At 43.8% G+C, this 22,734-nt stretch overlaps 1 protein-coding gene and 1 pseudogene across 1 annotated transcript in view; both read right to left on the bottom strand.

The window, feature by feature from the left end:
- VANGL2 (VANGL planar cell polarity protein 2) overlaps positions 1-22,734 on the bottom strand; it is a 242,454-nt gene that overhangs the window by 9,050 nt on the left and 210,670 nt on the right. The gene's annotated exons all lie outside the window — the stretch shown is intronic.
- On the bottom strand, positions 3,605-3,714 carry LOC128646371 (uncharacterized; annotated as a pseudogene).

The raw sequence follows: 22,734 nt of genomic DNA, 5'->3' as shown, positions 1-22,734 counted from the left end.
GCAGGCTCAGTCCATTGTTATGCGCATGTCCTAAGCAATGATGTTTAAAGGAGAAAACCCATAAAATGTATGCTTACCTGATCAATTTATATCTTTCATGGTGGTGAGAGTCCAGGATCCATTACTCTTCTCTACCACTAGGAGGTGGTCAAGATTCCCAAACCCCAAGAGCTCTATAAATCCTCCCTCCCACTTCACAAATACCTCAATCTAATGCACTGGTTTTCAAACTTATCCTCAGGCCTCCCTAAAAGTCACTTTTTGAGGATATCTGAACTGGAGCACAGGTGAAATAATTATCCGATTAGTAACCATGGTTATTTTAGCCGCTCTCACCCAAGGAAATCCTGAAAACCTGCTCTGGTGGGGAGGCCTGAAGACAGGTTTAAAAAACAAATTATCATAATGTATAGCAAAGCAAGTGAGCTAAAAAAACTTAAATTATGCTTACCTGAAAAAAAAAATTCTTCTGACGGGGAGAGTCCACAGCTGCATTCATTACTTTTGGCAATTCAGAACCTGGCCACCAGGAGGCAAAGACACCCCAGCCAAAGGCTTAAATACCCCCCCCCCCCCCAATTCCCTCATCCCCCAGTCATTCTGCCAAGGGAACAAGGAACAGTAGGGGAATATCAGGGTGAAAAAAAGTGCCAGAAGAATACAAAATTAAGAAACGGCCGCCCCATATAAAAAAACGTGGGTGGGGAGCTGTGGACTCTACCCGTCAGAAGAAAAGAAAAGAAAATTATCAGGAAAGCATAATTTAAGTTTTTTTTTCTTAAACGGGGAAGAGTCCACAGCTGCATTCATTACTTTTGGGAAACAATACCCAAGCTAGAAGACACTGAATGCAAAAAAAAAGGGGCGGGTAGAAGAGGCGGCCCATTCGAAGGGCACCACAGCCTGAAATTACCCAAACGCCAGACAAAAAAAACTGCTTCACCAGAAACAGAAGGAAAAAAACTGAAAGACCAAGTTAACTGCCCATTAGTTAAACCCAGTAAGGCCTTAGTTTGAGACTGCTCAGAATCACTAGATTCCACCGAGCACAAACCCTGAGGAGGCAAGTCCCGCAGACTCCAAGCCTGCACAATTTCTACATACCCCCTGAAGGGAAGAAGCAGAAGAAAAAGAAGAGATTTAAAGAACAACTAGGGTAAAAAGAACCCCAGCAAAAAATTCCAGGAGCAAACCAAGGTTGCAAGAGGACAAAAGTGCATAGAACAAACTCAAAACAACCGAACAGAAAGAAGGGAGGAAAACCACTACCCCTATCTGAATGGAAGTCCAAGGGACTATGTAATGTCCCAACCCTGAAAGACCCAGAGGGACATGGCAGATTCCATCCCACACACAGAGTGCATCCGCACTCATGAAAGAGCAACCGAGGGATGGAAAAAAAAAAAAAAAAAAACCCGGGGAACTGCCCTAAAAATAGCACCATAAGATCTTAATGTACTTCAGATGAAGCCACTGGCTTCAATTCTGTGACACAAGTCTAGCAGACACCAGCCGCTAACACTAGCCTACCAAGCTAGGAACTGCACCAGGACTCCCACAGTGGGAACCTTCCACAGAAGAGCAGGGATCAACTCCCTTCCAGGTAAAATCAGTGAAGCAGGAGAGCATCCAAAATCAGCAGAGAAAGGCTCCCTGCTGAAGGAAACACCACTAAACGCCCCACCTAAGGAGAGATAACAAGATCTAGGTAAGATACGCGGTCAAAGCTCCACCGAGCGGGCAGATCGCTGACCCCCTCTTGGAGGCGACAGACCCAGCACCCAAGCTACTGGTAATGTCCGAAGGCAGGGAAATAAACAATTCCCCGGACCACCAGATCCTCAAAAAGAAGAAAAAGGGGGGAACTAAACAGTACCAAGGGGTAGAAGAAATCCGACCATTTGCTGACATGCTAACCAACTAAGCTTATGACAGAACATAGGAAGAGCTTGTTCCAAAACCCAGACCCAGTTCCTTTCCCTACAAGAAGGGACAAAGGAAGACTACACTGAACAACAGTGACAGCCCAATACCAGGATCCAACCCTTCATGACATCCTGCACACAAGGCAGGGAAACCCCACTGAACAGAGGAAGACCTCCGGGGCAGCAGGTGGATACTGTGGTATGCCCCAATCCCCCTAAGGGGAGGGGAAGCAAAATACAACTGCTCACAGGTATGGAGAGTGCGGCAGCAGACGGACAGCGGAGTCAATACCGACTGTGGAGGACCATACGGATGCAACAGCCGGCCCAGCAGAAAAATAAAGAACCTATCAAGCACACATTTAAAATGCAAATAGCTGTAAGATTTCAACCGCAATCTCCCGCTTGCTAGACAGCTAAACCAACCATCAGGCTATTGCCAAGTTTCCGATAGAGAAAGACAAAACACCTGAAGGAGCAAGCGGATGTCTCAGAACCGTAAAGGACTGAATCACCCAGGACTCCTTTAAGAGATCCAGACAGAAATCCTGGAAAAGAACAAGTCCAGAAAATCGGACCCCTGGAAACCTGAGCCGGCCACAAGCTAGTAACCCCTAAGCAACCCTAGGGATACCTCATACAGAGAAACCTGTACCCTAGGAGATGCAATCAAAGCCACATCCAAAGGTTCTTGGACACTGGTCGTTCACTAAGCAACTCAGAGACAGAGAGCATAACTCGAGGGGTAACACCCCTAAGTCCAACTACTAAGGAGCTAACAAGAATAGCGCACCTCTGCAACAGAGTCTACAAAATAGTCTCCAGACAATCCTTCAGGAACATCCCAGCAACCCCCACAGATCAAGGAATTAACAATGAACGAGCATCACTATCCCAGGGAGTGACAGCTCAAACCGAGACGTAAGTAAGGGCAGCTCCAGGAAAGAACAGAGACAAGCGCATTCTCCATAGCCCCCAAAACATGGGAGCAGACGAGAAACAGTAGGAGGAAGAAAAAGGCCGTAAATGCCCAAACTTCCAAAACAGATGACCAAACACCAGCCCCAGAAGGGGAAAAAGGAAGCTTAAAGGGACACTGAACCCAACTTTTTTCTCGTAGTATCTTTATTTGAAATGCAAGAATGTAAGTTTAGATGCCGGCCCATTTTTTGTGAACAACCTAGGTTGTCCTTGCTGATTGATGGATAAATTCATCCACCAATCAAAAACTGCTGTTTAGAGTTCTGAAACAAGAAAAAAACTTAGATGCATTCTTTATCATATAAAGATAGCAAGAGAACGAAGAAACATTGATAATAGGAGTAAATTAGAAAGTTGCTTAAAATTGCATGCTCTATCTGAATCACGAAATAAAAAATTTGGGTTCAGTGTCCCTTTTAAGTCACCTCGACCCCTTAAAGGAAGAGGTACCGACATCAAAGCCTCACAAAAGGCAAGCCAAGAAGAATACCGTAGAGGAGATAAACACCACCCCAACCTGGTACCCCAGATGTCTAAGGAGTCATCTAAATCTCCAGTCCAATTGGAAATGGAGAACTCTAGCTCCAAGGACCAAGAGCCTCCGGGAGCCCCCAGAGTAAACAGTGGCAGGATGCCCCACCCAAAAGAAGAAAAACAAGGACCAGCCTGACGTCTAGAGACGAAAAATCTCCTCTACCATGTCTGAGGGCAGAGCCTCAAAAAAAATATTGAAAACTCAGTAGTTCCTCTCCACATAAATCTTTAGACAAAGGAAAGATTTATTTGATCTGAAGAGAAACCAGCACATAACTAACTCCTCAACAGAGAGAACTCACCACCCAACCAGGTCAGCCAGTTACACCGGCACCATGTGGAAGATATAGACCTTAAAAAGGGACACTGAACCCAAAATTATTCTTTCATGATTCAGATAGAAAGTTGCTTAAAATTTCATGCTCTAATTTACTCCTGCCATCAATTTTTTGCCGTTCTCTTGCTATCTTTATTTTAAAAGCAGGAATGTAAATCTTAGCAGCCAGCCCATTTTAGGTTCAGCACCATGGATAGTGCTTGCTTATGGAGGCTTACATTTACCCACCAATAAGCAAGCAATAAACCAGGTTCTCAACCAAAAATGCGCCGGCTCCTATGCATCACATTCCTGCTTTTTAAATAAAGATAGCAAGAGAACAAAGAAAAAATGATAATAGGAGTAAATTAGAAAGTTGCTTAAAATTGCATGCTCTATTTGAATTATGAAAGAAAAAATGTTTAGTGCCCCTTTAAGGAACAGAAACCAGCCCGACCAGGACCAGCCTGCTACATAGGGCACTCTAGAACTGACCTAGGCCACAAAAAAAATCGAAACCCCAGAGGGGATCGACAAAGGATCTATATAACAATGTACTAACACCTTAACATGCAACTTCCGCGAAAGTGCCCAAGCGACGACAAATCGCTAGTATCAAATTCCAGAGAAGAAATATTTCCCAACCGGAAAACTACAACAGACATGAGCTTCATAAAAAGAAATAAAATACATCCCAACAGGATCAAAGAAAAGAAAAAAAAAAAAAAAAAGGAGGGTAGCACCCGCAGGTGAACGCCCAAGAAAAATGGGTACACTAACAGGACCAGCCAATCGGAGAACCCATTCTCCCAAAGCTCAGAACTGGAATAAGATACCTCAAAGAAAAGGTAAATTGGAGACGACAAAGATCAACTTCACCCCCCCCCACTTCTAACCCAGATTGCTGTCCGTGACAGAAGACCGATGACCCCTACACCCATCAGGACTGTGATCCTCCAGCACCGCCTAAACATGCCTCAGTAGTACACGAAGGCGCGGCAGTCTATAACGAAAAAGCAAGACTTACCTCTGTCTGGGAAACTGACTACCCCGACCCAGAGGATTGGGACCCTGACGCCTCAGAGGAAAACGCTTCCCCAGAGGGCTGATCTAACCCAGACGATCCCCCACCTGACGAGCCCTGGTTAACAGAACACGGACAGTATCTCATCAACATCTCCCTTCCTGGAAGATGTAAATGCGCCAATGCCATAGATATGGCCACGCGGAACAGTGCCGTAACCTCTGGAGGAAACAAGCTGCCTTCTGGAGAAGGGTAACAGCATTAGGGACACCTGCTTGCGTAGTCAAAGAAGGTTTTCTAGGACACTCGCCTCGCGGGATATAGGGTCCCCAGGGGCGGATGGCTCGGCGGACTCTAAGTTCCCTGTTTCGGGAGAAAAGAGCACTCTAACTGAAGGGCATGGATTACCCGAGCCATTTCGCACTCACCACCACCTTTGACCCAGACAACTAGAGAAAACAGACTCTCTCCTTCGCCACGCAGTCAGGAATACGGAAATGGAGACTAAAGACGTTACCACGCCTAGTCACAAGGTACACCGTGCAGGCCAGAAAAAAGCTTGCCAAGGCCACAAGGGCCGCGCAGCCTGACAAAAAAGGCTGTTATGTTCCGATAAGCCACGAGCCCAAGCGACACTACACTTTAGCAGACAAAATCACATAACAAACATGATTAAAGTCCCCCCTGTTCAATAACCCCCCTCAGGAGATATAAAACCTCGATTCCATAACAAAGAATTCCCACTGGTCAGTGAAAAACTAAGAGCATACAAAACGCATTTGACCTTCCTTACCTTGATGGAGTCAGTCCTTTTAAAGAGTGTTTAAGAATAAAAGCTTTTTTTACGGCAACCATTAGCATCCTGTCTTTAACCCAGACCTACAACTACTGTATGCAAGGATATGGATCTTTTGTTTACTTGATTAGGAGTTTGGTGGAGTCTCCTATGATTCCTGGGCACTGGACCGGACTGGAATGTTCGCAGTGAGTTCCTGTAGGGAGCGCTGAGAGTGTGACACAGCGCGGTGAGAGGGGTTTGTAGATCAGCATAGAAGCCAGGTCACAGAGAGACACACCGTATATCAGAGCGCTTACCGGGGATTGTGTTTGAGGAGTCCCACTGAGACCTTGACCTTCTTTGTTTACATTCATTTTATTCAATGTGTGAAATGGAAACGATCTTACCGGAATCTACACCGTGGAACAGGAACACGGCCCTTCAAGTGTGACAGATAGTAGCCTCACTTCTGGCATGGATTTGAGTGAACAAACAAGGCAGCGAAACTTGTCAACGCTGATTGCTAAGGAGCTGTTAATGAGAGTCGGGATGGTTTCGCAGAAAAACTCTCCCTGCATCTCCGGACTCTAACTTTCATCCATGCTCTCACAGAGGACTACACAGAACTCCAGTCCCATTTCGAAGAGTATTACCCTCCATAAAAGACTCTCTTTAATCTTCCAACACTTCTCTGCCAAGCTCCTGTGACGAAAGGCAAAGAACGACTGCGGGATGGGGGAGGTATTTAAGCCTTTGGCTGGGGTGTCTTTGCCTCCTCCTGGTGGCCAGGTTCTGAATTCCCAAAAGTAATGAATGCAGCTGTGGACTCTCCCCGTTTAAAAAGAAAAAAGGATTAGGGGGGAAAAAAATTAGATGTGCTTAAAAAAAATTAGAAAAATCTATCCCCATGAAAACAAAGGGTCACATGGACTCTCACTACCATGAAAGACATGAATTTATCAGGTAAGCATAAATTATGTTTTTATTCATACAGGTGGTTAGAGTTCATGATCCATTACTCATGAGAACAAATGCCCAAGCTTTGGAGTCTACAAGTAATAACAAAGGGACAGATATAAAAAATAAATTCACAACTCTAAAGAATTATTTTTTTTATTTTTTAGAAAGCACATAAAACAGGCATACCCACCAAACAGACAACTGCCTGAAGAACCTTACTATCAAAGGCTGCTTCAGAGGAAGCGAAAACATCAAAATGGTAGAATTAAAGTGACAGTCTACACCAGAATTTTTGTTGTTTTAAAAGATAGATAATCCCTTTATTACCCATTCCCCAGTTTTGCATAACCAACACAGTTATACTAATATACTTTTTACCTCTGTGATTAACTTGTATCTAAGCATCTTCTGACAGCCCCCTGATCACATGACATTTTATTTATTATCTATTGACTATTATTTTAGCCAATTAGTGCAGTGTCTGCCACAATTCACGGGCGTGATCACAATGTTATCTATATGGTTTACATGAACTAGCTCTCCCCTGTTGTAAAAAGCAAATAAAAAAGCATGTGATCAGAGGCGGTCTTCAAGGGCTTAGAAATCATATGAGCCTTCCAAGGTTTAGCTTTCAACTAAGAATACCAAAAGAACAAAGCAATATTGGTGATAAAAGTAAATTGGAAACTACATTCCCTATTTGAAACATGAGGGTTTTTTGGACTTGACTGTCCCTTTAAGTAAAAGACCAAGGCGCTGCCTTGCAAATCTGATCAACTGAAGCCTCATTCTTAATCCAAGAAGTGGCAACTGACCTAGGTAGAATGAGCAGTAATCCGCTGCTGGGGAAGCTGACCTGTCTCAAAATAAGCTTTGTGAATCAAAAGTTTAAACCAAAAGGCTAAAGAAATAAAAGGCCTTCTGACCTTTTCATAGGCCCAGAAAAAAAACAAAAACATAAATTATGCTTACCTGATAATTTCCTTTTCTGCTGATGGAAAGAGTCCACAGCTGCATTCATTACTTTTGGGAAATAAGAACCTGGCCACCAGAAGGAGGCAAAGACATGCCAGCCAAAGGCTTAAATACTCCTCCCACTCCCCTCATCCCCCAGACATTCTGCCGAGGAACAAGGAACAGTAGAAGAAGCATCAGGGTGAAAATGTGCCAGAAGAATACAAGGACACCCCACAGAAAATGACGGGTTGGGAGCTGTGGACTACTTCCATCAGAAGAAAAGGGAATCATCAGGTAAGCATAATTTATGTTTTTCTTCTTAAATGGAAAGAGTCCACAGCTGCATTCATTACTTTTGGGAAACCAATACCCAAGCTATAGAGTACACTGAATGCCAAGACGGGAGGGTACAAAAGGCGGCCCCTACTGAGGGCGCCAGACCTGAACCTCAATCCCACAAAAAATCCCGCTTCAACCGAAGCCGAGAAAAAAGGTTTTAAATGAAAAGCCCCACTGACACTGACTCACAGCTAGTCCAGAGCGAAACAAGAGACCACAAAACGTACTCAACTGAGCCAACAGTCCACCAAGAGACACCGTCGCCCACAGACGGTCCCCCACAAATCACCTCCCACAAATGAAGGGGGAAACCAGCCGAATTCCCCAAAAAGACGTCAAAAAGAGACTGCACCAGGCAATAGGACAACCGAAGGGATACCTCAAGTTCCCAAAACCCTACTAGCAGGGCTAGTCTCCCTGTCACCTCCACATAGGCAGAGGACACAGTGGAGAGAAAAGGTGCTACACCTTGCCGGCTCAGGAAAAGCCTGCGCTAAACAAGTCCCCACAAGGACCAACCAACGTTCGGAACACAGATCCCCAAAAGGAGATCTAACCCACCCGGATACAATGGAAAAAGACCCAAGGTCTCATAACTCAGACAGACCTTACGCGGCCTAGAGTAAGAGCCATCTTTAGATACACTAGAAACAGCCGACAAGCATCCCCTTAAAGGTGCCAAAACAGCAATAGATTTCAAAATACAAAACCTTCTACATGCTAGGATCAAGTCCCATAGGACCATCCCGGGGCCTAAAAATTGAAGGCCAAGCCACTCGACCAGTGGCCAAGGGGCACTACGCCCGCCAGCCCCCTCTCACAAGAAGGAGGAACTCTAGGTTCTGATTAAATCAGATGTCAAATGGAGGGATGCAGCCGGGACCCTCCCCTGCCCCAATATATATGACTGAAGGCTATAAGAGGAATGACACCATCCTTACCCACCTCGTGAACCCACAGGTCCTCTCGAATGCTTAGTGGAACATAAAAAAAAAACCCCAGTGATAACTTGAGCACCGAACCAGCAGCAACACGTGTCTGAACAGCCACAAAACCTAACAAACCGGACAGGACCAGCCTGTACCCCGGGTCCTAACCGGAAAGCTGCAGAAATTCTCCCACATAGGGAAAAAAGGAAAACAGAAATCATTAAACATAGGACTAACATGGCCAAACAACTTCCGAAGAAGTAACAGAGTATCGATCCCAGAGGTTACTGAAATAAAACAAAAATAAAAGACATCTCATCGGATACAAAATAAAATATAAGGCAACCCGAAGGTTAACACCCAAAAATACACAGGTCTACCCGTAGGACCAGCCAAACAGAGCCCTACTTGTCTAAACTGGGAAAGAACTCCAAAACAAAAGACAATAGGAGAATACCTCATCCTCACATGGTTAACGAGTTGTACCATTCGGACTATCAGACTGAAAATTCCCATATCTGAGAACTACAGGATCGCTCAATAAATCAGATGTCTGAGCAAAACGCAAAGGCGCGCAATCCGGTACCGAAAGGCACAACACTCCAGAACAGCACCCTCAGGCTGCAGAGCCCCCCCAAGGAGGAACACCCGGGACAATAGGGCACGAGCACATTCTCAAAGAAACGTCTGGACCCTGCAGACGAGCAAGCACCAACAAGATCTGCAAGCGAAAACGTGCTGCAAGCTCTGGGGGTGGGAGAACATGCCACCCCTCATGGAGAAACCATAAACTGGGTTACCTGCATGTGAAGGAGGAATAAATCGGTAGGGAACACGCCCCCTGGAAGACAGGATGGCTCAGCAGATCCCCGATTCCCCGAGCCCAAAGAACAGGGAGCTCTCATATGGCATATGGAACAACACTGGTTGACAGGGGTAATCAAGGCCAAACCAGATTCGTCACCGGACACAGAATCTGAATCCGATATCATAATCATCTCGGTATCAAAACCCTCCGAAACTGAATCTGAAATGATCACATGTTCAGCATCAGCATCCCCCATAACTGTAAAGAGGATATAGGAATATGGACTATAAACCAAAAAAAAAAAAACGGCACCTGACACCATCAATGGCTGGGGCACTCACCACCTCCTAAGACCAGAACCCTGCGGACTAGAATATCTCAGTCGCCAGGCGTACAGGAATGCGGAAATGAGAACAGAGCATAACCACGTCCGAGACAGGGTGAACCGTACAGTCCAAAAAGCGCGCCAAAAGGCTGCGTCACTACCAAAAGGCCTCAAGTTCCAAACCACGAGCCCATAAATCTTACACATAAGCAGGTTGAATCACATGGCAAACAGGATTATAAACCACCCTGTCCAACAACCCCCCTCAGGAGATGTTAACCCTTGATTCCAGATACTAACAAAGACTCACTGAGCCCTTTATGTTATACCATCATTTATGTTATAAAATAAACCTGTGAGGTGATAACCACACGGGAAACATTCATAATACAGTACATCAAATAAAGTAAAATGAAATGATCTTACCGGAATCAACGCTGTGGAACAGGAACAAGGCCTTTCAAGTGTCACGAATAGTGGCATCGCCTCCGCCATGGACTTGAGAGAAGAAAGCAGGCAGCGGAGCGAAGTTAGACAACGCTGATTGCTTGAGGAGCTGTTAACTTTAGTCGGGATGGTGTCGCAGAAAGAGACTTCCTGCATCTTTAAGCCCTCACTGAGAGACTGACAGGACTACATGTTGAAGAGTACAGTACTACCCTCCATAAGAGACAAAAACAAAAATTAAAAAGTAAAAAATTCTGACACGTCTCTGCCAACCTCCTGAGACGAAAGGCAAAGAATGACTGGGAAGAGTATTTAAGCCTTTGGCTGGGGCGGCTTTGCCTTCTCCTGATGGCCAGGTTCTTATTTCCCAAAAGTAATTAATGCAGCTGTGCACTCTTTCCATTTAAGAAGAAAAACAAAACTAGAAGTTTGTCTAAAATCTTTAGTAGCATCAACATATCAATGCACTAACATCTAGAAAATGTAAAAATCTTTTAGAAGCTTTCTTAGGATTAGGACACAAAGAAGGAACACCAATCAAACACTCTACCAATGTAGTCTGAAGAAACCACCTTTGGCAAAAAATGAGATGTCCGTAAAAAAAAAAAAAAAAAACTCTTCTAGCAGAAGATATAGCCAAAAGAAATAACACTTTCCAAGAAAGTAGTTTAAAACCATTAACACTAGGTTAAGATTCCATGGAGGAGAAATAGGCTTGATAACAGGTTTAATATGGACCAAAGCATTAACAAAACAATGATCATCAGGAAGATTAGCAATCTTTCTGTGGAACAAAACAAAGAGCTGAAATCTGTACTTTCAGAGAACTAGCAGACAGACCCTTATCTAAGCCATTCTGCAAAACATAATTTATGCTTACCTGATAAATTCCTTTCTTCTGTAGTGTGATCAGTCCACGGGTCATCATTACTTCTGGGATATTAACTCCTCCCCAACAGGAAGTGCAAGAGGATTCACCCAGCAGAGCTGCATATAGCTCCTCCCCTCTACGTCACTCCCAGTCATTCGACCAAGGACCAACGAGAAAGGAAAAGCCAAGGGTGAAGTGGTGACTGGAGTATAAATTAAAAAATATTACCTGCCTTAAAACAGGGCGGGCCGTGGACTGATCACACTACAGAAGAAAGGAATTTATCAGGTAAGCATAAATTATGTTTTCTTCTGTTAAGTGTGATCAGTCCACGGGTCATCATTACTTCTGGGATATCTATACCAAAGCAAAAGTACACGGATGACGGGAGGGATAGGCAGGCTCTTTATACAGAAGGAACCACTGCCTGAAGAACCTTTCTCCCAAAAATAGCCTCCGATGAAGCAAAAGTGTCAAATTTGTAAAATTTGGAAAAAGTATGAAGCGAAGACCAAGTTGCAGCCTTGCAAATCTGTTCAACAGAGGCCTCATTCTTAAAGGCCCAAGTAGAAGCCACAGCTCTAGTGGAATGAGCTGTAATCCTTTCAGGAGGCTGCTGTCCAGCAGTCTCATAAGCTAAACGAATTATGCTACGAAGCCAAAAAGAAAGAGAGGTAGCAGAAGCTTTTTGACCTCTCCTCTGCCCAGAGTAAACGACAAACAGAGAAGACGTTTGTCGAAATTCCTTAGTTGCCTGTAAGTAAAATTTTAGAGCACGGACTACATCCAGGTTGTGCAGTAGACGTTCCTTCTTCGAAGAAGGATTTGGGCATAAAGAAGGAACAACAATCTCTTGATTGATATTCCTGTTAGTAACTACCTTAGGTAAGAACCCAGGTTTAGTACGCAGAACTACCTTATCCGAATGAAAAATCAAATAAGGAGAATCACAATGTAAGGCTGATAACTCAGAGACTCTTCGAGCCGAGGAAATAGCCATTAAAAATAGAACTTTCCAAGATAACAACTTTATATCAATGGAATGAAGGGGTTCAAATGGAACGCCCTGTAAAACATTAAGAACAAGGTTTAAACTCCATGGTGGAGCAACCGTTTTAAACACAGGCTTAATCCTGGCCAAAGCCTGACAAAAAGCCTGGACGTCAGGAATTTCTGACAGACGTTTGTGTAACAGAATGGACAGAGCTGAGATCTGTCCCTTTAATGAACTAGCGGATAAACCCTTTTCTAAACCTTCTTGTAGAAAAGATAATATCCTAGGAATCCTAACCTTACTCCAAGAGTAACCTTTGGATTCACACCAATATAGGTATTTACGCCATATCTTATGGTAAATCTTTCTGGTAACAGGTTTCCTAGCCTGTATTAAGGTATCAATAACTGACTCAGAAAACCCACGTCTTGATAAAATCAAGCGTTCAATTTCCAAGCAGTCAGCTTCAGAGAAGTTAGACTTTGATGTTTGAAGGGACCCTGAATCAGAAGGTCCTGTTTCAGAGGTAGAGACCAAGGTGGACAGGATGACATGTCCACCAGATCTGCATACCAAGTCCTGCGTGGCCACGCAGGTGCTATTAGAATCACTGATGCTCTCTCTTGTTTGATTCTGGCAATCAATCGAGGAAGCATCGGGAAGGGTGGAAACACGTAAGCCATCCTGAAGTCCCAAGGTGCTGTCAGGGCATCTATCAGGACTGCTTCTGGATCCCTGGATCTGGACCCGTAACGAGGAAGCTTGGCGTTCTGTCGAGACGCCATGAGATCTATCTCCGGTTTGCCCCAACGTCGAAGTATTTGGGCAAAGACCTCCGGATGAAGTTCCCACTCCCCTGGATGAAAAGTCTGACGACTTAAGAAATCCGCCTCCCAGTTCTCCACTCCCGGGATGTGGATTGCTGACAGGTGGCAAGAGTGAGACTCTGCCCAGCGAATTATCTTTGATACTTCCATCATAGCTAGGGAGCTTCGTGTCCCTCCCTGATGGTTGATGTAAGCTACAGTCGTGATGTTGTCCGACTGAAACCTGATGAAACCCCGCGTTGTCAACTGGGGCCAAGCCAGGAGGGCATTGAGAACTGCTCTCAATTCCAGAATGTTTATTGGCAGGAGACTCTCCTCCTGACTCCATTGTCCCTGAGCTTTCAGAGAATTCCAGACGGCACCCCAACCTAGAAGGCTGGCGTCTGTTGTTACAATTGTCCAGTCTGGTCTGCTGAATGGCATCCCCCTGGACAGATGTGGCCGAGAAAGCCACCAAAGAAGAGAATTTCTGGTCTCTTGATCCAGATTCAGAGAAGGGGATAAGTCTGAGTAATCCCCATTCCACTGACTTAGCATGCACAGTTGCAGTGGTCTGAGGTGTAGGCGAGCAAAGGGTACTATGTCCATTGCCGCTACCATTAAGCCAATTACCTCCATGCATTGAGCCACTGACGGGTGTTGAATGGAATGAAGGGTGCGGCAAGCACTTTGAAGTCTTGTTAACCTGTCCTCTGTCAGGTAAATCTTCATTTTTACAGAATCTATAAGAGTCCCCAGGAAGGGAACTCTTGTGAGTGGAACGAGTGAACTTTTCTTTTCGTTCACCTTCCATCCATGTGACCTTAGAAATGCCAGTACTAACTCTGTATGAGATTTGGCAGTTTGAAAGCTTGAAGCTTGTATCAGTATGTCGTCTAGGTACGGAGCTACTGAAATTCCTCGCGGTCTTAGTACCGCCAGAAGAGTGCCCAGAACCTTTGTGAAGATTCTTGGAGCCGTAGCCAATCCGAATGGAAGAGCTACAAATTGGTAATGCCTGTCTAGAAAGGCAAACCTTAGATACCGGTAATGATTTCTGTGAATCGGTATGTGAAGGTAAGCATCCTTTAAATCCACTGTGGTCATGTACTGACCCTCTTGGATCATGGGCAAAATTGTTCGAATAGTTTCCATCTTGAACGATGGAACTCTTAGAAATTTGTTTAGGATCTTTAAGTCCAGGATTGGTCTGAAAATTCCCTCTTTTTTGGGAACCACAAACAGATTTGAGTAAAACCCCTGTCCCTGTTCCGATCGTGGAACTGGGTGGATTACTCCCATTAACAAGAGCTCTTGTACGCAGCGTAGAAACGCCTCTTTCTTTGTCTGGATTGTTGACAACCTTGACAGATGAAATCTCTCTCTTGGAGGAGAGGATTTGAAGTCCAGAAGGTATCCCTGAGATATTATTTCTAGCGCCCAGGGATCCTGGACATCTCTTGCCCAAGCCTGGGCGAAGAGAGAAAGCCTGCCCCCCACTAGATCCGATCCCGGATCGGGGGCCCTCAATTCATGACGTTTTAGGGGCAGCAGTAGGTTTCCTGGTCTGCTTGCCCTTGTTCCAGGACTGGTTAGGTTTCCAGCCTTGTCTGTAGCGAGCAACAGCTCCTTCCTGTTTTGGTGCAGAGGAAGTCGATGCTGCTCCTGCTTTGAAATTACGAAAGGAACGAAAATTAGACTGTCTAGTCTTAGTTTTGGCTTTGTCCTGAGGCAGGGCATGGCCTTTACCTCCTGTAATGTCAGCGATAATCTCTTTCAACCCGGGCCCGAATAAGGTCTGCCCTTTGAAAGGTATATTAAGCAATTTAGACTTAGAAGTAACATCAGCTGACCAGGATTTTAGCCACAGCGCCCTGCGTGCCTGAATGGCGAATCCTGAATTCTTCGCCGTAAGTTTAGTTAGATGTACTACGGCCTCCGAAATGAATGAATTAGCTAGTTTAAGGACTCTAAGCCTGTCCGTAATGTCGTCCAGAGTAGCTGAACTAATGTTCTCTTCCAGAGACTCAATCCAGAACGCCGCTGCAGCCGTGATCGGCGCAATGCATGCAAGGGGTTGCAATATAAAACCTTGTTGAACAAACATTTTCTTAAGGTAACCCTCTAATTTTTTATCCATTGGATCTGAAAAGGCACAGCTATCCTCCACCGGGATAGTGGTACGCTTAGCTAAAGTAGAAACTGCTCCCTCTACCTTAGGGACCGTTTGCCATAAGTCCCGTGTGGTGGCGTCTATTGGAAACATTTTTCTAAATATCGGAGGGGGTGAGAACGGCACACCGGGTCTATCCCACTCCTTAGAAACAATTTCAGTAATTCTCTTAGGTATAGGAAAAACCTCAGTACTCGTCGGTACCGCAAAATATTTATCCAACCTACACATTTTCTCTGGTATTGCAACTGTGTTACAATCATTCAGAGCCGCTAACACCTCCCCTAGTAATACACGGAGGTTTTCCAGTTTAAATTTAAAATTTGAAATATCTGAATCCAGTCTGTTTGGATCAGAACCGTCACCCACAGAATGAAGTTCTCCGTCCTCATGTTCTGCAACCTGTGACGCAGTATCTGACATGGCCCTAATATTATCAGCGCACTCTGTTCTCACCCCAGAGTGATCACGCTTACCCCTTAGTTCTGGTAATTTAGCCAAAACTTCAGTCATAACAGAAGCCATATCCTGTAATGTGATTTGTAATGGCCGGCCAGATGTACTCGGCGCTACAATATCACGCACCTCCCGAGCGGGAGATGCAGGTACTGGCACGTGAGGCGAGTTAGTCGGCATAACTCTCCCCTCGTTGTTTGGTGAAATTTGTTCAATTTGTACAGATTGACTTTTATTTAAAATAGCATCAATACAGATAGTACATAAATTTCTATTGGGCTCCACTTTGGCATTGCAACAAATGACACAGATATCATCCTCTGAATCAGACATGTTTAACACACTAGCAAATAAACTTGCAACTTGGAATACAATTCAATTAAAAACGTACTGTGCCTTTAAGAAGCACAGAAAATCTATGACAGTTGAAAATTAATAAATTGAAACAGTTATAGCCTCAATCCTTGTAAACAACACAACTTTAGCAAAGGTTTAATCCCATTAACAAAGATAACAATTTCTGAAAGCAGGAAACAAATTACAGAATAAAAGTTTTTATATCAGTCAAACTATAATTCTCACAGCTCTGCTGAGAGAAATTACCTCCCTCAAAATAAGTTTGAAGACCCCTGAGTTCTGTAGAGATGAACCGGATCATGCAGGAAATACAATGAGCTGCTGACTGAAATAACTGATGCATAGAAAAAGGCGCCAAAACCGCCCCTCCCCCTCACACACAGCAGTGAGGGAGAACAGAAACTGACAGAAAAAAACAGATTTAAGCCACTGCCAAGTGGAAAAATGGTGCCCAAACATTTATTCACTCAGTACCTCAGCAAATGAAAACGATTTTACATTCCAGCAAAAACGTTAAACATAATTTCTAGTTATTAAACAGCTTTATGTACTTCTTACAGTGTAATTCTCTGAAGTGTAAAGTATACATACATGACATTATATCGGTATGGCAGGATTTTCTCATCAATTCCATTGTCAGAAAATAAAAGCTGCTACATACCTCTATGCAGATTCATCTGCCCGCTGTCCCCTGATCTGAAGATTACCTCTCCTCAGATGGCCGAGAAACAGCAATATGATCTCAACTACTCCGGCTAAAATCATAGCAAAAACTCTGGTAGATTCTTCTTCAAACTCTGCCAGAGAGGTAATAACACACTCCGGTGCTATTTTAAAATAACAAACTTTTGATTGAAGATATAAAACTAAGTATAATCACCATAGCCCTCTCACACCTCCTATCTAGTCGTTGGGTGCAAGAGAATGACTGGGAGTGACGTAGAGGGGAGGAGCTATATGCAGCTCTGCTGGGTGAATCCTCTTGCACTTCCTGTTGGGGAGGAGTTAATATCCCAGAAGTAATGATGACCCGTGGACTGATCACACTTAACAGAAGAAAAACTGAATAACCCTATGAATTCTAAAAGAATGCCAGGAAAAAACATTATATATACACCAGGAAATGAAGACTTTGCAAATATTGTGATAAATATTCCTAGAAATCAGAGTTTCAATCACATAATCTGAAAAAAACCCTATGTCTAAGAACTAAGCGTTAAAATTTCCATGCCATCAAGTTTAGAGACTCGACATCCGGATGGAAAAAAAGGGCCTTGAGACAGAAGCTCTGACCGAGGACGAGGCCAAGGAGAGCAACTGGACATCTGAACCAGATCTGCATACCAAATCCTGCAAGGCCACGCTGAGGCAATCAAATACAAATGACTTCTCTAACTCTGGGAAGAACCACCAGAGGAGGGAACAGATAAGCAGGCTAAAATGACCACGGAACTACTAGAGTATCCACTACCTCTGCCTTAGGATACCTGGACTTTGCAAAGTACCTGGGAAGTTTGTTGTTCAAACAAGAGGCCATAAGATATATTTCTGGGAGACACCAAAGATCCGCAATGTGATTGAACACAATCACATTGTGGATCTCTTCTGGTGAAGAGACTGACTGAGAAAGTCTGCCTCCCAAATGTTCACTCCTGGTATGTGAATTGCAGAGGACTAGAGAAGAATTGGCTTCTGCCCAAGAGAGAATCCGGGACACCATCATAGCCAGGGAACTACGAGTTCCCCCTTGATGGTTGACATAAGCTACTGCTGTGACAACTGTCTGTTAAAAAGGGAGTCTTATCTCCGTTTACAGACAAAGGCCAAGCTTGAAGGGCCCTGAAAATTGCACAGAGTTCCAGAACATTGATAAGCAACCTCTCCTCCCAAGAATCCCAAAACCCCTGTGCTGTCAGAGACCATTAAACAGCTCCCCAACCTGAAAGACTTGCATCTGTAGTGAGAAAGAAGTCTCCTGAATAATAAACTGATTGATCCAGTCACCTAGTTAGAAACTGACTTGTACTGGGATCCAAAAATATCTGTGACAGCTGAGTATAATCCCTGAACCATTGACGCAGCATACAAAGCTGAATAGGCCTCATGTGAAATCAAGCAAATTGAATTTTATTTGAAGCTGCAATCATGAGACCTAGTACTTCCATACACAGCTTGTCTGAACCTTCAGTCTCTCTTGTTAACTTCAATGGCGCTAACACCAATCTTAACCTTATATGCTCTGTTTGAGAAAGACTCATTGACAGAGTCTATTAAGAAACCTAGGAAAGTAACCTTTGTCTGAGGAACCAAAGAACTCTTTGAAAAATGGATTTTCCAACCATGCTTTTGAAGAAACAACAAGGAGTTGGTTGGCGTGAAATTTTGCTAAAGGAAAATAGGGAGCTTTAACCAAGATATCGTCCAGGTAAGGAAATACTGCAATACCCTGAGCTCGGATTACAGACAAAAGGGCACCCAGAACATTGGAAAATATTATTGGAGCTATAACCAGACCAAATGGAAGAGCAACAAACAAAGTGCTTGTCCAGAAAAGCATAGCTCAGAAACTGGTAATGTTCTCTGAATTGGAACATGAAGGTAAGTATCCTTTAAACCTATTGTGTAAATAAACTGAGCTTGCTGAACAAAAGGCAGTATAGTCCTGATAGTTTCAATTCTATAAAGATGGAATTCTTACAAACTTGTTAAGAATTTTTAGATCCAGAACTGGTCTGAACGTGCCTTACTTCTTTGGAACAATGAAGAGATTTGAATAAAACTCTATCCCCTGTTCCTGCAAAAGAACTGTAACAATCACTACCATATAATCCAGATCTGAGACAAATTGAAGAAAAGCTTGAGCTTTTACCAGATTCCTTGGAACATTGGACATAAAAGAAAAAAAAAAACTCTAGGAGGCCTTGTTCTGAATCCAATTCTATATCCCTGAGAAACAACATTCTGAACCCAGGGATCTGGAACAGACTGAAGCCAAGTCTCCTGAAAGAGGCTTAATCTGCCCCCCAACCGGTACTTCTGGATCGGGGGCCGCACCTTCTTGCAGTTTTGGTAGTAGGGATAGCTGTCTTACCCTGCTTAGACTTGTTCTTGTTAGCATTAGGTCCCCAGACTGAACCAGAGGAACCTGGCTTTTGAACAGGAGTATTTTTTCTGTTCCGTATTGTGACGAAAGGAACGAAAACGATTAGAAGCTTTGGATTTTCATTTAGACTTTCTGTCTTTAGGAAGAAAAGCTCCATTACCTCCAGTAATAGTAGAAATATCAAAATATAAATCAGACCCAAATAACTTCTTTACATGAAAAGAAAGAATCTAGATTTAGACACCATATCAGCAGACCTTAAGCCGCAAGGCCCTCCTGGCAAGAATTGTTAAAGACATGCGTTTGACATTAAAGGGACAGTATACACTCATTTTCATATAACTGCATGTAATAGACACTACTATAAAGACTAAGATGCACAGATACTGATATAAAAATCCAGTATAAAATGGTTTAAAAACATACTTAGAAGCTTTCAGTTTAGCTCTGTTGAAAAGGTAGTTGGAAAGCCCACTGCAAGTGGGAAATAAGACACTCCCCCCCTCCCTCTTCTTTTGCATATGAAAAGACCCTTTACACAAACAGGAGCAAGCTGGAGAAGGTAGCTGACGGTATTCAAATAAAACTTTGGGGCTTGGTTAGGAGTCTGAAAATCAGAGCAATGTTATTTAAAAATAAGCAAAATTATACATTTAAAAAAAAAAAAAAAAACTTTATGGGCTTTATAAATAGATCATCTACAAAACATTTATGCAAAGAAAAAATGAGTGTATAATGGCCCTTTAATCTTATCTAATATAAAACACAGCATCACAAAGAGAATTGGCACTCTGAAGCTGAAAAAGACAAGAACAAAAGTAAACATTACCTCAGAACGAGCGCCAAACAACGGACAGTTTAAATGAGATTGAGAGCGCCAAAAACACCACGACGCATGCAAATGTGTGCTAACCTGAAGTGCGTACACCAACACGCGAGAAAACTAAAAGGGACATGCACTAACCTGACAGGCAGAGTGCGCAAAAACATAATTTATGCTTACCTGATAAATTTATTTCTCTTGTAGTGTATCCAGTCCACGGATAATCCATTACTTGTGGGATATTCTCCTTCCCAATAGGAAGCTGCAAGAGGATCACCCACAGCAGAGCTGCTATATAGCTCCTCCCCTCACTGCCATATCCAGTCATTCGACCGAAACTAGCCGAGAAAGGAGAAACCATAGGGTGCAGTGGTGACTGATTGTAGTTTAATTAAATTTTAGACCTGCCTTAAAAGGACAGGGCGGGCCGTGGACTGGATACACTACAAGAGAAATAAATTTATCAGGTAAGCATAAATTATGTTTTCTCTTGTTAAGTGTATCCAGTCCACGGATCATCCATTACTTGTGGGATACCAATACCAAAGCTAAAGTACATGGATGATGGGAGGGACAAGGCAGGAACTTAAACGGAAGGAACCACTGCCTGTAGAACCTTTCTCCCAAAAACAGCCTCCGAAGAAGCAAAAGTGTCAAATTTGTAAAATTTTGAAAAGGTATGAAGCGAAGACCAAGTCGCAGCCTTGCAAATCTGTTCAACAGAAGCCTCATTTTTAAAGGCCCAGGTGGAAGCCACAGCTCTAATAGAATGAGCTGTAATTTTTTCAGGGGGCTGCTGTCCAGCAGTCTCATAGGCTAAACGGATTATACTCCGAAGCCAAAAAGAAAGAGAGGTTGCCGAGGCCTTTTGACCTCTCCTCTGTCCAGAGTAAACAACAAACAGTTTAGATGTTTGACGAAAATCTTTAGTAGCTTGTAAGTAAAACTTCAAGGCACGGACTACGTCTAGATTATGCAAAAGACGTTCCTTCTTTGAAGAAGGATTAGGACACAATCTCTTGATTGATATTCTTGTTAGAAACCACCTTGGGTAAAAACCCAGGTTTTGTACGCAGAACTACTTTATCTGAATGAAAGATCAGATAAAGAGAATCACAATGTAGGGCAGATAACTCAGAGACTCTTCGAGCCGAGGAAATAGCCATCAGAAACAGAACTTTCCATGATAAAAGTTTGATATCAATAGAATGAAGGGGTTCAAACGGAACCCCTTGAAGAACTTTAAGAACCAAGTTTAAGCTCCATGGAGGAGCAACAGGTTTAAACACAGGCTTAATTCTAACTAAAGCCTGACAAAATGCCTGAACGTCTGGAACTTCTGCCAGACGCTTGTGTAAAAGAATAGACAGAGCAGAAATCTGTCCCTTTAAAGAACTAGCTGATAATCCTTTGTCCAAACCCTCTTGGAAGAAGGACAATATCCTAGGAATCCTAACCCTACTCCTTGAGTAATTCTTGGATTCACACCAATGAAGATATTTACGCCATATCTTGTGGTAGATTTTCCTGGTGACAGGCTTTCGTGCCTGTATTAAGGTATCAATGACTGACTCAGAGAAGCCACGCTTTGATAGGATCAAGCGTTCAATCTCCATGCAGTCAGTCTCAGAGAAATTAGATTCGGATGATTGAAAGGACCTTGTATTAAAAGGTCTTGTCTCAGAGGCAGAGTCCATGGTGGAAAGGATGACATGTCCACCAGATCTGCATACCAGGTCCTGCGTGGCCACGCAGGCGCTATCAGAATCACCGATGCTCTCTCCTGTCTGATTTTGGCAATCAGTCGAGGGAGCAGAGGAAACGGTGGAAACACATAAGCCAGGTTGAAGAACCAAGGAGCTGCTAGAGCATCTATAAGCGTCGCTTCTGGGTCCCTGGACCTGGATCCGTAACAAGGAAGCTTGGCGTTCTGGCGAGACGCCATGAGATTCAGTTCTGGTTTGCCCCAACGATGGACCAATTGAGCAAACACCTCCGGATGGAGCTCCCACTCCCCCGGATGAAAAGTCTGACGACTTAGAAAATCCGCCTCCCAGTTCTCTACGCCCGGGATATGGATCGCTGATAGGTGGCAAGAGTGAGTCTCTGCCCAGGGAATTATCTTGGAGACTTCTGACATCGCTAGGGAACTCCTGGTTCCCCCTTGATGGTTGATGTAAGCCACAGTCGTGATGTTGTCCGACTGAAATCTGATGAACCTCAGTGTTGCTAACTGAGGCCAAGCTAGAAGAGCATTGAATATTGCTCTTAACTCCAGAATATTTATTGGGAGGAGTTTCTCCTCCTGAGTCCATGAACCCTGAGCCTTCAGGGAGTTCCAGACTGCACCCCAACCTAGAAGGCTGGCATCTGTTGTTACAATCGTCCAATCTGGTCTGCGAAAGGTCATACCCTTGGACAGGTGGACCCGAGATAACCACCAGAGAAGAGAATCTCTGGTTTCCTGATCCAGATTTAGTGGAGGGGACAAATCTGTGTAATCCCCATTCCACTGACTGAGCATGCATAATTGCAGCGGTCTATGTCCATCGCCGCTACCATTAAGCCGATTACTTCCATGCACTGAGCCACCGCAGGGCGCAGAATGGAGTGAAGAACACGGCAAGCATTTAGAAGTTTTGATAACCTGGACTTCGTCAGGTAAATTTTCATTTCTACAGAATCTATAAGAGTCCCTAGAAAGGAAACCCTTGTGAGAGGAGATAGAGAACTCTTTTCTTCGTTCACTTTCCACCCATGCGACCTCAGAAATGCCAGAACTATCTCTGTATGAGACTTGGCAATTTGAAAGCTTGACGCCTGTATCA

Source organism: Bombina bombina, chromosome 1 (assembly GCF_027579735.1).
Source record: "Bombina bombina isolate aBomBom1 chromosome 1, aBomBom1.pri, whole genome shotgun sequence".
Lineage (NCBI taxonomy): Eukaryota > Metazoa > Chordata > Amphibia > Anura > Bombinatoridae > Bombina > Bombina bombina.
Note: the sequence above shows the minus strand (reverse complement) of the source record. Positions and strands in the feature narration are given on the sequence as shown.